The sequence below is a fragment of the Vipera ursinii genome (genome assembly GCF_947247035.1).
Source record: "Vipera ursinii genome assembly, chromosome: 3".
NCBI lineage: Eukaryota > Metazoa > Chordata > Lepidosauria > Squamata > Viperidae > Vipera > Vipera ursinii.
This window is the reverse complement of record NC_139516.1, coordinates 29,770,568-29,783,630: the sequence shown is the minus strand read 5'-3', so window position 1 is coordinate 29,783,630 and position 13,063 is coordinate 29,770,568. Positions and strand designations below refer to the sequence as shown.

At 39.4% G+C, this 13,063-nt stretch overlaps 1 protein-coding gene across 4 annotated transcripts in view; it reads right to left on the bottom strand.

The window, feature by feature from the left end:
* Positions 1-13,063, bottom strand: part of DLGAP4 (DLG associated protein 4) — a gene marked incomplete at its 5' end in the record, with an annotated part of 143,634 nt that overhangs the window by 20,182 nt on the left and 110,389 nt on the right. The window contains one exon of one of the 4 annotated variants that reach the window (XM_083358990.1): positions 1,259-1,342. The exons of the other annotated variants lie outside the window; for them this stretch is intronic. The remainder of the gene's footprint in view (positions 1-1,258; positions 1,343-13,063) is intronic. 4 annotated transcript variants of the gene reach the window in all.

Sequence of the window (13,063 nt, the reverse complement as noted above, 5' to 3'; positions counted from 1 at the left end):
TGACAATGATCCCAAACACACCGCCCGGGCAACAAAGGAGTGGCTTCATAAGAAGCATTTCAAGGTCCTGGAGTGGCCTAGCTAGTCTCCAGATCTCAACCCCATAGAAAACCTTTGGAGGGAGTTGAAAGTCCGTGTTGCCCAGCAACAGCCCCAAAACATCACTGCTCTAGAGGAGATCTGCATGGAGGAATGGACCAAAATACCAGCAACAGTGTGTGCAAACCTTGTGAAGACTTACAGAAAACGTTTGACCTCTGTCATTGCCAACAAAGGGTATATAACAAAGTATTGAGATGAACTTTTGTTATTGACCAAATATTTATTCTCCACCATAATTTGCAAATAAATTCGTTATAAATCCTACAATGTGATTTCCTGGATTCTTTCCCCCCATTTTGTCTCTCATAGTTGAGGTATACCTATGATGAAAATTACAGGCCTCTCTCATCTTTTTAAGTGGGAGAACTTGCACAATTGGTGGCTGACTAAATACTTTTTTGTCCCACTGTATGTGAACCATGCAATGAACCCACAACCATACCCGGTGATTCCTGCTATCTTCCAGTGATGTTAGGCATTCCTTTCTCTGCTTGCTGTTTCTTTCTAAGCAAACACAAGTATTTGAAGAACAATGACTCACTTTAAACAGAAATGCCAAATATAGGCAACTATTATAGCTAAGGATATAAAGCTGTAATTCTTTCTTGTTAATCCACACTTTAATCCAAAATCTATTTTTATCATGTGTGTTTATTGTTGTTTCACACATAATTTGCCAACCTGGAATAAACAGCCAGTTTCCTATTTAAATAATGCAACAGAGTTACTAAAAACACTTGGAAATTATGCTAATCTCTGAGTGACTACTAGCCCCAACCCAGAGTTTTCTTGACAAGAGTTCTAAGCATCTTCCCAATGCCTTATATTGGAAGTATTTTGACTTCCTGATCTAATCTACAGGTCCAGTACAAACTCAAGATACTGGAACCTTAGGTATAAAACTGAAAGTACAGGTTCTATGTGATTCAATAAAAATTTCTGAAATCTATTTTAGAATGCATGAATGAGAATTGGTTTAGATTTTGAGGAGCCTTCACATGGTACTCTGTTAAAATAATCCTTCACTCATCACTAGGACCAAAGAAATGAATGTAATTTTCCAAATTTAAATGGTGGAGATGATTAATTGATTCCACTTCAGATGAAAACCTACAATTCCCAGCTAAGCAAAGTGTCTGTCTGATTTGCTAATTACCTGCCATTATCAACACTCAGCTGTGGATATATCTGGTGGTGAAAGGAAAGTCCGATGCTGTAAAGATTTTTTCTCCATAGGAACCTGGAATGTAAGATTCATGAATCAAGGAAAGCTGGACGTGGTCAAACAAGAGATGACAAGACTAAACATTGATATCTTAGGTATTAGCGAACTAAAATGGACAGGAATGTGTGAATTTAATTCAGATGACCATCAGGTATACTACTGCGGGCAAGAATCCCTCAGAAGAAATGGAGTAGCCTTCATAGTCAATTAAAAAGTAGGAAAAGCAATACTAGGATACAATCCTCAAAATGACAGAATGATCTCAGTTTGAATCCAAGGCAAACCATTCAATATCACAGTAGTCCAAGTCTATGCCCCAACCACCGGTGCTGAAGAGGATGAAATTGACCGGTTTTATGAAGCTCTACAGCACCTTATAGAACTAACACCCAAAAATGATGTCCTTATCATCATGGGGGATTGGAATGCTAAAGTAGGAAGCCAAAAGATAACTGGAATAACAGGCAAGTTTGGCCTTGGAGTACAAAATGAAGCAGGGCACAGGCTGATAGAATTTTGTCAAAAGAATACGATGGTCATAGCAAACACTCTTTTCCAACAACCCAAGAGACGGCTTTACACATGGACATCACCAGACGGTCAACACAGAAATCAGATTGACTATATGCTCTGCAGCCAAAGATGGGGAAGCTCTATACAGTCAGTAAAAACAAGACCAGGAGCTGACTGTGGCTCAGACCATGAGCTTCTTGTTGCAAAGTTTAGGCTTAAATTAAAGAAAGTAGGGAAAAGCGCTAGGCCAGTCAGGTATGAATTAAATCATATCCCTGTTCAATATACAGTAGAGGTGACAAATAGATTTAAGGAATTAGATCTGATAGACAGAGTGCCTGAAGAACTATGGACAGAGGTTTGCAACATTGTACAAGAGGTAGCAACCAAAACCATCCCAAAGAAAAAGAAATGCAAGAAAGCAAAATGGCTGTCTGAGGAAGCTTTGCAAATAGCTGAGGAAAGGAGGGAAGCAAAAGGCAAGGGAGAAAAAGAAAGATATGCCCAATTAAATGCAGAATTCCAAAGAATAGCTAGAAGAGATAAGAATGTCTTCTTAAATGAACAATGCAAAGAAATAGAAGAAAACAATAGAATAGGGAGGACCAGAGATCTTTTCAAGAAAATTGGAGAGATGAAAGGAACATTTAATGCAAAAATGGGCATGATAATGGACCAAAATGGCAGGGACCTAACAGAGGCAGAAGAGATTAAGAAGAGGTGGCAAAATTACACAGAAGTACTATACAAGAATGAGCTTAACGTCCCTGATAATCACAATGAGGTGGTCACTGACCTCGAGCCAGACATGCTAGAATGTGAAGTGAAGTGGGCCTTAGAAAAGCTGAGCAACAACAAAGCTAGTGGAGGTGACAGTATTCCAGCTGAGCTATTCAAAATCTTAAAAGACGATGCAGTAAAAGTGCTACACTCAATTTGCCAGCAAATTTGGAAAACTCAACAGTGGCCACAGGATTGGAAAAGATCAGTTTACATTCCAATTCCAAAGAAAGGCAGTGCTAAAGAATGTTCAAACTATCGCACCATTGCACTCATTTCTCATGCTACTAAAGTTATGCTTAAAATTCTACAAGCTAGACTCCAGCAGTATGTGGATCGAGAACTACCAGAAGTACAGGCAGGATTTCGAAGAGGCAGAGGAACTAGAGATCAAATTGCTAACATACGCTGGATCATGGAGAAAGCTAGAGAGTTCCAGAAAAACATCTACTTCTGCTTCATTGACTATGCTAAAGCCTTTGATTGTGTGGATCATAACAAACTGTGGCAAGTCCTTAAAGAGATGGGCGTACCAGACCATCTTATTTGTCTCTTGAGAAACATATGCGGGCCAAGAAGCAACAGTGAGAACTGGACACGGAACCACTGATTGGTTCAAAATTGGGAAAGGAGTCCGGCAAGGCTGTATACTGTCACCTTGCCTATTTAACTTATATGCAGAGCACATCATGAGAAAGGCAGGGCTTGATGAATCAAAAGTTGGAATTAAGATTGCCGGAAGAAACATCAACAACCTAAGATATGCAGATGATACCACTCTAATGGCAGAAAGTGAAGAGGAACTAAAGAGCCTCTTGTTGCAAGTGAAGAAGGAGAGTGCAAAACTTGGGTTGAAACTAAACATTAAGAAAACCAAGATCATGGCATCCGGCCCTCTCAATTCCTGGCAAATAGATGGGGAAGAAATGAAGGTAGTGACAGATTTTATTTTCCTGGGCTCCAAGATCACTGCAGATGGGGACTGTAGCCAAGAAATTAAAAGATGCTTGCTCCTTGGGAGGAAAGCCATGTCAAATCTAGACAGCACACTAAAAAGCAGAGATATCACCCTGTCAACAGAAGTGCGTATAGTCAAGGCGATGGTCTTCCCAGTTGCAATGTATGGCAGTGAAAGCTGGACCATAAGAAAGGCTGAGCGCCAAAGAATTGAAGCCTTTGAACTATGGTGTTGGAGAAGACTCCTGCGAGTCCCTTGTACTGCAAGGCGATCAAACCGGTCAGTCCTAGAGGAGATCAACCCTGACTGCTCTTTAGAAGGCCAGATCCTGAAGCTAAAACTCAAATACTTTGGCCACCTAATGAGAAGGAAGGATTCACTGGAGAAGAGCCTAATGCTGGGAAAGATTGAGGGCCATAGAAGAAGGGGACGACAGAGAATGAGGTGGCTGGATGGAGTCACTGAAGCAGTAGGTGTGAGCTTAAATGGACTCCAGAAAATGGTAGAGGACAGGAAGGCCTGGAGGAACATTGTCCATAGGGTCGCGATGGGTCGGACACGACTGCGCAACTAACAACAACAACATCAACACTAAGCAGAGCTGGTTCAAATCCTTCTTGATCATCTCTGATGATTTGTAATCTGCAAAGTTTTTTTAATGGGTCAGAAGGAGGTTTTTGTTTCCCAAGCTAGGTAAGAAACATGTATGAGTGGTAGAGTTTGATCCCAGGCAAAGCTGGGGGAAAAGCACCCAATCCTGATGTTTATAATACTTTAAATAATACTTTAAAAAGGAAGAAATCTAATCAGTGCAATATATTTCTATTTCCCATCAGAAAGTGAAGCAACTTCAGTAAGAGTGAGAACGTACCAATACATTTCAATGAAGAGCATAAGAAGATATAGAAAGCAAAGTTTATTAACTCATCAGAATATATTCTTGGTGCTTGCTAACAAAAGAGGAAGAGGATTGCTACCAATTCTCTTTCCCTAATTAACATACATAATTTCCCAAATGCTTAATTTCGCAACTGGTATTTAGGGGCACAGAATGAAATTGATCAATAATTCCTTTGAAACATCTCTAAATCTAACCTATGGTTTTAAAAGTTTGGTCTTGCCTTTTCACTGCACAATTCATTTAGAAGCCGTCTTTCACAATAAAACTCTCCCAATGTTAACAATACATCTCAAACCATTAAAATAAAGTTAAAGCAATTAAAAAGTTAACAATTAAACAAACGACCAGTAAACAAGGAGTTATGATTCAAATCTTTCTCTAAACCTCTCTTTCTTCTCAGAGAGAACATAGATTTTTCCTAGGAATTCCCATAATACCATGTAGCTAATGTTTGAGGTTATGGAATTTTTATTTTTATTTTATGTTATAAGAAAGGGCTTCTCATCATAGGATTTATCTCTGTGGCCCAGAAATAACAATAACCACAACAAAGGAACAAGAGTATAGAGATACTGACTTAGTAGTTAGCATATTTTACTAGGACTGAGGAATTCCAAGTTTAAATTCCCACTCATATATGATCATGGCCTGTTACCTATCAGATTACCTACTTTATGGAATGTCTATGATGACAACAGGCAGTGGGAAAACCATGAACCTGGAGGTAGAACAGAACATACACACAGCCCTTTCTAGACTAAGCTAATCTAAGTCAGAAAATAAAATATAAAAATTAAAGGGTAAGATGATGTGGCCTACAAACTGGCATATAAAATAAAAAGGTTACTGTTTAAAGTGCAACAAAACAAATGTAATTGCAGTAAGCAAGTTTAAAAAGTATACCCTCAGAATTATAAGCTAATAAAAAACCACACTCCTCTTGTTTAATCACCTATCCATTGAGGCTGCAATTCAATGAAATTTTCATCAAAGACCACCATATCCCTTATTTACAAACTGACTTATGATTTCTTCTTTCCCTGACAACCAGAAAAAAAAGTAGGAAACAAAACTAAAAAAAGGAGTGGGAGGATATTTTCTTTGTTTTTTGTTAATCTGTTGATTTAAAAAAAAAAAAGAAAGAAATGCTTCAGAGCTGAAGGGCAACATTAGCAACAGTCTTTATTATTCTTTAAACTGCAAGCAACACAAACAGATCTAACTCTTTTTCCATCACTGGTTACAGATACCAATGATTATTTAATTCACAGCACCAGTGAACTTTTTCCCAACTATGATTTACCCTGCTGGAGAGACTGAAACAGTTACCAGTAGGCTATAAATTCTCACTCATCGATCCTGTCCAATCAGTTCTAGGAAAAGTCATTAATGCACATTCTATTACTCCTTGCTACATTCTGAAGTGTGGCATAGTCTGAAAGTCTGCAACTTGTGTACAATCATACAAATTTATAAAGGACTATGCAATTACATTTTCTGCCTTTAAGTCACTACTTTCTCAATCTTTTAACTTTTAAATGTTGCTCTATATTTTAAAAAAATAAAATGTAATTCTGTCCTGATAACAGGAAGCTAAAGAGCTATGTAGAAGCCTAAGTCATAAACTCAGTTCTCACATTATCATCTCAATCTCTGCTTTTCACCCAAGCGATGTCCATATAGCATGAAGCCAAACACCACTTTTCTCAAAAGAAAAAGCAGATAACCTTAAGAATTCAAACAAAATCTGTTGTTTTAGTGAGTGCTACTTCATTGAACACAACCCTTGATTTTTATTTATATTTAGTTGTTTTAAATGGTTGTTGTACTATGTTTTAATTGTTGGTTTTATTATATGCTGTCCAGAGTTATTTGTATGAGATGGACAGCCATATTAATTTGATGCATAAATAAATGGATCCATATTTTACAGAAAACTGGGTAACATCAAATTCTAGGTACTGTATTTTAAAATATTTCCAGCTTACAAGAAGCCAAAGTTTTAAACACAAGGCTAGAATGTTTGGGAAACTAAAGCCTAAGAATAATTAATCTAAGTGCCAATACAAAATTGCCTGATTTTACCTTAGTGTTGTTCAAAGATACAATAAGAAAGTATTTTTGAATAGCATGGTTATGATCGTATATCCCCATAGCTCTATTTTCAGTAAGCAACATTATGCAGAGAGGAGAAAGGAGTAAGACAAAGTATGCCAAAGGAATTAAAACATGAGATAAGAAAAGGAAACATAGTTAACACTATTTGACATCAACAGTTAACTGTATCTTTTCATATCCTTTCTATACTTGCACACTAACTTTATTTTCACCATGCCTGTACAACACTTCATATATTACCTTTGTTCTTTAAACTTATTTAACACTCTCCTTTTCCAGAATCTTACCAATGCCATCCACCCACATTTTAGTTATCATTTTCCCATCAAGTCATTTATTCTTTCTTCCTTCAGATTTGCAGTTTGATCCCTCTTCTTTCTTTCTATATCAGAACCATCACAATACACTTCTGAACTAGCTATTCAATCCATGTTGATTCAGCACACCTTCATTCTAGATTCTATTTGTTCTTTTTTTCATCAAACAAACTTTTGGCAAACACCCCCCAATTCTCATTTCCATATAATAAAGCATACTGTTATGCAATTTTTCCCCAATAAATATTCATTTGCAACAAATCTATACATAACCTTGCATTTTTATCAGCACTTGCATATTTCAAAATTTCTCTATTCAGCTCCCTTTTTTAGTCAACATTCATCTGTGGTATACAAACCCACTAACTTCCTCTAGCTTTTCTCTGTTTATCTATAAACCGAAATAATTTACTCCATTTTTCTTGTCAACTTTGGGTTTTCACATATTAATTTTCACATTCATTTTTTTTGTTACATCATATAGTATTCTTTAGGTTCTCATCCAACAAGCTATCATAATCTGCATAAAAAACATATACATTCACATTCCTAGCCAACATGCCTCTGATGCCAAATTTATAAACTTTATACATTTATCCAGAAATATATTAAACAATCAAGGAGACAGAATATTTTGTCTTACTTTCTTTTTAGTACTGAACCATTTGCTAAGCATTCCATTTATTCTCATTCATGATTTATTTCCATCATATACAGCTTTTAACACCATCATTTTCAATTACATTGGCTTTCAAAATAGACACAAAATTAAATATTTAATTTAATTTATATAGTTATCCATCTCATATATGTAAGATCCAAGTTTGAAAATAAGTACACATAACTGGGGTAAAAAACTGGATTTTAGTTGCATTACTAGCCAAGGAATCTGGCACAGATACCAGAAAGGGTTAGTCTATTCAATATCTTCTCCCTAATTAAAAAAAAAGTTAAGTGAAAGCATAATTAATCCAGCCTATGTTTGCATACCATGTTAAGCTATAACGTGATGTGGTCTGTCTTTATTCAGCATATAGTATGAAATTGGATAATATGACATATTAACTAAACTATGTGGAAACACAGAATCAAAGCAATAATCTGATTCAGAAAAAAACGTAAGTGTACTTGTCAGGAACCCAATTAAACTTTTCCTAGGCTCACATGGCTGCCTACTAAAGCTGATGCAAAAACTCAGGAAAGGGTGCATTTAGTTTAAGGTGTTCCTGACAGGTGGTACATATACAAAGACTAGCATCCAAATACCTGCAAAGCTCTAATAATTATTAAGCAATAACTAAAAATTGCTTAGCATGACATGTAAACCAAGTCGCAGTCTAACTGGAAGCAACAGGATAGCTTTGAAAGAACATAAGGAAAAATGACAGCAAAAGCAGAGGGTCTGTTCATGTATTACTTGATAGTCAGGAATTATGACCTTTGGGAATGCTGGGATCTTTTCTACACCATTGGAAGAAAGGATGAAAAGATGTTATGAATCAATCTGAGCAGGGTATTTCTTTAATCGCCTAATAAACTCTTTTTTCAGTTCTTCTGATCTCTTTGATATATTCCAGTGGGAATAATTCAGCCACCCAAGCAGAACATACTGCATTTGTTATTTCTTATGTGGCTGAGAGCTAAAATTCTAACCTGAAAAATCTGTTGGAAAGCTGGGAGAGATAGTATAATCCATCAACAACCCACTGTGCTTTATCTGATTTTAAGCTGCATGGAGAAACTGAGCTGAAATGTCTCAAAGAATCAAAACAAACAATTTTCCCCAAACTGATGTATTTGCAATGTGCAGAACATTTTTATATTTTATTCACCAAGGCAACCTATATAAGGATTCTCTTTTATGCTATCCCACAACCACCATCATGCAAGGAGACACTGACTTGACCAAAGTTTCCAATATATTTCTGTGGTTCAAAATGGATTTCAAATGAAGTCTTCCCAACTCTGTATCACACTGGAAATTCCCACCTGCTTTCTGAAGAATTGAAGACACTTTATACCTCAAGGCTTCCAACTGCAATTTATGTTTTAATAGAAAATTCAACAAAGTGCACATTCAGACATGAATGTTTAGGAGTTGCTCAATCTTGCCTATGGCAACACAGTAGCATTTCATGCAGACGTCCACACTTCTGATTAATATTGTATTAATTTTAATTTAATTTAATTTAATTTTAATTTTATTAGATTTATATACCGCCCTTTCCCGAAGGACTCAGGGCGGTTTACAGGGTATTTAAAATCAGCAATACAAAATACAAAAGTTAAAAAACAATTTAAAAAGATTAAATTATCCCTTAAAATAAAAACCCCAGTTAAAAATTCTCAGCCTGGGTCGGAGAGCTCAAAGAGCCAGGTCTTCAGGTCCCGGCGGAATGAACGAAGGTCAGGGGCAGTCCTCAGCTCCACGGGCAGCTGGTTCCAGAGGGCAGGCTCACCCACAGAGAAGGCCCTCCCCCTGGGTGTTATCCGCCGGCAGTCTTTTACCGGCGGCACCCTGAGGAGACCCTCCCTGTGTGAGCGCACTGGACGAAGGGAACTTGATGCTGGCAGCAGGTGTTCCCTCAAATATCCCGGACCCAAGCCATTTAGGGCTTTATAGGTCATCACCAGCACCTTGAATCTCACCCGGAGGGCAACCGGAAGCCAATGCAGCTCGCGGAGTAGAGGTGTTACATGGGAGTATCGGGAAGCCCCCATCACAACTCGCGCGGCCGCATTCTGCACCAGTTGAAGCCTCCGAGTGGTCCTCAAGGGCAGCCCCATGTAGAGAGCGTTGCAGTAGTCTAAACGGGAGGTCACGAGTGCATGAGTGATTGTGCGTAGGGCATCTCGGTCCAGGTAGGGTCGCAACTGGCACACCAGGCGAACCTGGGCAAAAGCCCCCCTGGTCACGGCACCTATATGGTCTTCAAAATTAAGCCGTGAGTCCAGGAGGACTCTGGTTAGTCCGAGATGCCGATATGCACAGCCACTCAGTCTTGGCAGGATTGAGACAAAGCCTGTTTCTCCCCATCCAGACCTGGACCGCCTCCAGGCAACCTGACATCACGGCGAGGGCATCGCTCGGTTGGTTCGGGGTGGAAAGAAAAAGTTGGGTATCATCAGCGTACTGATGATACCCCACCCCGAAACCACGAATGATTTCACCCAGTGGCTTCATGTAGATGTTGAACAGGAGGGGCGAGAGAACCGACCCCTGAGGACCTCCACAAATGAGAGGCCTCGGGGTGGATCTCTACCCTCCCATCAACACCGACTCCGAGCGGCCCAGGAGATAGGAGAACCACCGTAAAACGGTGCCTCCCACTCCCAACCCTGAGACGCCGCAGTAGGATACCATGGTCGATGGTATCAAAAACCGCTGAGAGATCTAATAGGACTAGGACAGAGGAGCAACCCCTGTCCTGAGCCCGCCAGAGATCATTCACCAGTGTGACCAATGCCATCTCTGTGCTGTGCCCGGGCCTGAAACCTGATTGGTACGGGTCCAGATAATCAGTTTCCTCCAGGAACAGAGGAAGCTGATGCGCCACCACGCTCTCAACAACCTTCGCCAGAAAGCCGGGTCCAGGGCAGGCTTTTTGAGGAGGGGTCTCACCACTTCAAGGCGGCTGTTGTGATTGAGGGTCAGCCTGTGGGTTTGGCAGTTGGGTCGGATGATTCAGAGGAGGAGGAGGAGGGGGGGGTTGGAGAGCTTGCTGATGAGCCCTTAGCCAGGCCCCTCCCACCTGGTCACGACGCAGACCCAGCTGTGTGAGCCTGACAGCATGGATGAAGATGACCCACAGCTGGCCCTGTTCAAGGACGCCCGATGCAGGAGGCAGTCAATCAGGAGTAAACAGAGGAAGGCAATGGGGCACCTTGGAAGGAGGCAGAGCGAAGCCACGCCCTGAACTGTATAAAAGGGGAATGCGTGGGAGGGCTGGTTTGCTGAAGGCAACCGCTTGAATAACTCCTGTTTCATGGTTCGTGTCTTGTTCTGTTTGCTTTTGTATCCATAAATTTGGCAGGCTTAGTTCCAGCCTCTTGCCTTCTTGTAAAAGGGGTTGTCCCTGCCTTTTCTGCAGGGCCGGTAGCAGGCTGGTACAGAACAGCAGCGGGGAAGACACCCTCCTTCAAAGAAGCAGTTATTACTGCCTGGAACCAGCCTTGTGTCCCCTCCCGGGCCGCATAAACCACCCAGGAGGGGCATGGATTTGGTATTTGGAAAAGATGTTCCCAGACACCTGTTTTATCCAAGTAAGAAGCTAAGATATCTTGCCTTAATAGACCCCATTAACACAGATCTTTTGGAAATGTTTATGATAGTCTTTCCCCTTCTAGTTTTCTTCATTTCAGCTCTCCAAATTCCCCAGCTAGAATGACTGCTGCTGGAGTTTAGGAAACTAAAATCCCCACACATGGAGGATCATCAGTTTTAGCATATTATAAGACTTCACTCAAATGTGATGCATTCATAATTAAGCAAACCCTGGCATAACATGACAGTTGCTGACTTAGTATTAATAGCTTTCTTTAAGGCAATAGATTTTTCCTAATTTGAGATTTGCAGATGGCAAGAGGCCAGGGAACGCTATTACACAATGGAATATTTTGAAGCAATAGACCCTTGTTGCTTTATAGAAGGCAGACCACATGCTCAGCCTTGTATCCCATCCGATCCATATAAATACACTGAATGCCTTGTACGTAGTAGAGAAATATCTAGCAAGAAATATACAAATCACACATGCCAAACAGATTGTCAGTGACACTTTATAAAGCCACATTGTACTCATTTGGATGAAAAGAACACAACAATCCACAAATGACTGATTGTGTAAACATCTTCTTGTCCCCCCACTCACCCACCCCGTTTTATTTTATGAAATCATCACTATCCTGCATGGCTCTCTATAATAAGCACAAGATACATGAAATTGTACACGTACTATACTACCAAACATTTTGGTCAGTAATATACACTGGGTAATAGTACAAGAAAGAAATCTGTTTTCTTGAGTGGTCATAGCTTAATAGGAGGTTGCAGATTTGGTGAAGGAGGTAAAAATATTTCCCCCCCCAAGAATTCCCATGTCTTTAAGTATCTTTCAAAATCAAGCAGCATCAAACCAATCACATCTTTACAGCCTTGCACTACTTTGCTCTTAAGAAAGTTATTTGCTTACAGGCTTTAGACAGGGGAGTTTTTATAGAAGTCAGAATTAATTTATGTATGTGCTTTTTGGATCAAGAATGCTTAATAACAATAACAGTTTTAGAGCTGGACAACATGCAGTACATAACTGTAGCTGTATTTGAAAAATTGACACTAAACTGTCAAAGGTTGGTAGCAAGACAAATGTTTCTACTGCCTCAGCCAATTTAACACTGAATGGAAATTGAATGGAAAGTCCATTTCCTTAGTGCAAAATTCTGGAGACAATTCTGTGCCTGTTTTTTTTCTCATTTCAAAGGCTTCTCAGAACCTCCCTTCCCCACCTTTTCTGGAATAATGGGATTTGACTTGGCCATTATGAATTTGGATTTAACTTTTTGAATTCCCAATTCTGAATTTCCAGCAAAAGAAACCTAAAGCTTGCTAGAATGTAATTGTTTAATCCAGGTTTTCTTTGAGAGATCAGAAGGCGGTATGCATGTTATATTCACCATTTTCAACAGCCCTGCACAAACTAATTTGATGAAACTGCAGTCATTCCAAGCTTAGTTACAAAGGTGTATACTAATACTTTTTGAAATTCAAGCTGAGAAGCAGTGCAGAACAGAACTTGTTACACACCGCTTTAAAGCTGACACACCTTGTTACTACATGTTTAAATGTTAAGTAGGTTAACTCCCTCTATTCCTTTAGAATAGCTTTTTCTGACTTCACACTCTCCAGATATGTTTGGACATAACAGCTGGGAACACTAAGAAATATGGTAACAGCACATTCAGAGGACCCCCACTTAGAAAGTCTATCTGTAGGTTGGAATGCTGAGTTCAATAACTATTCCTAACAAAATCATCTATTTTCAGCTACTGAAGATTTAAACAAAAAACATAGTACACCTACTAAGATGTCTGTTCCAGAGTTACTAAAGTTTTCTAGCATTCCAAACACATTGTTGAGCAAGCTGTTCATT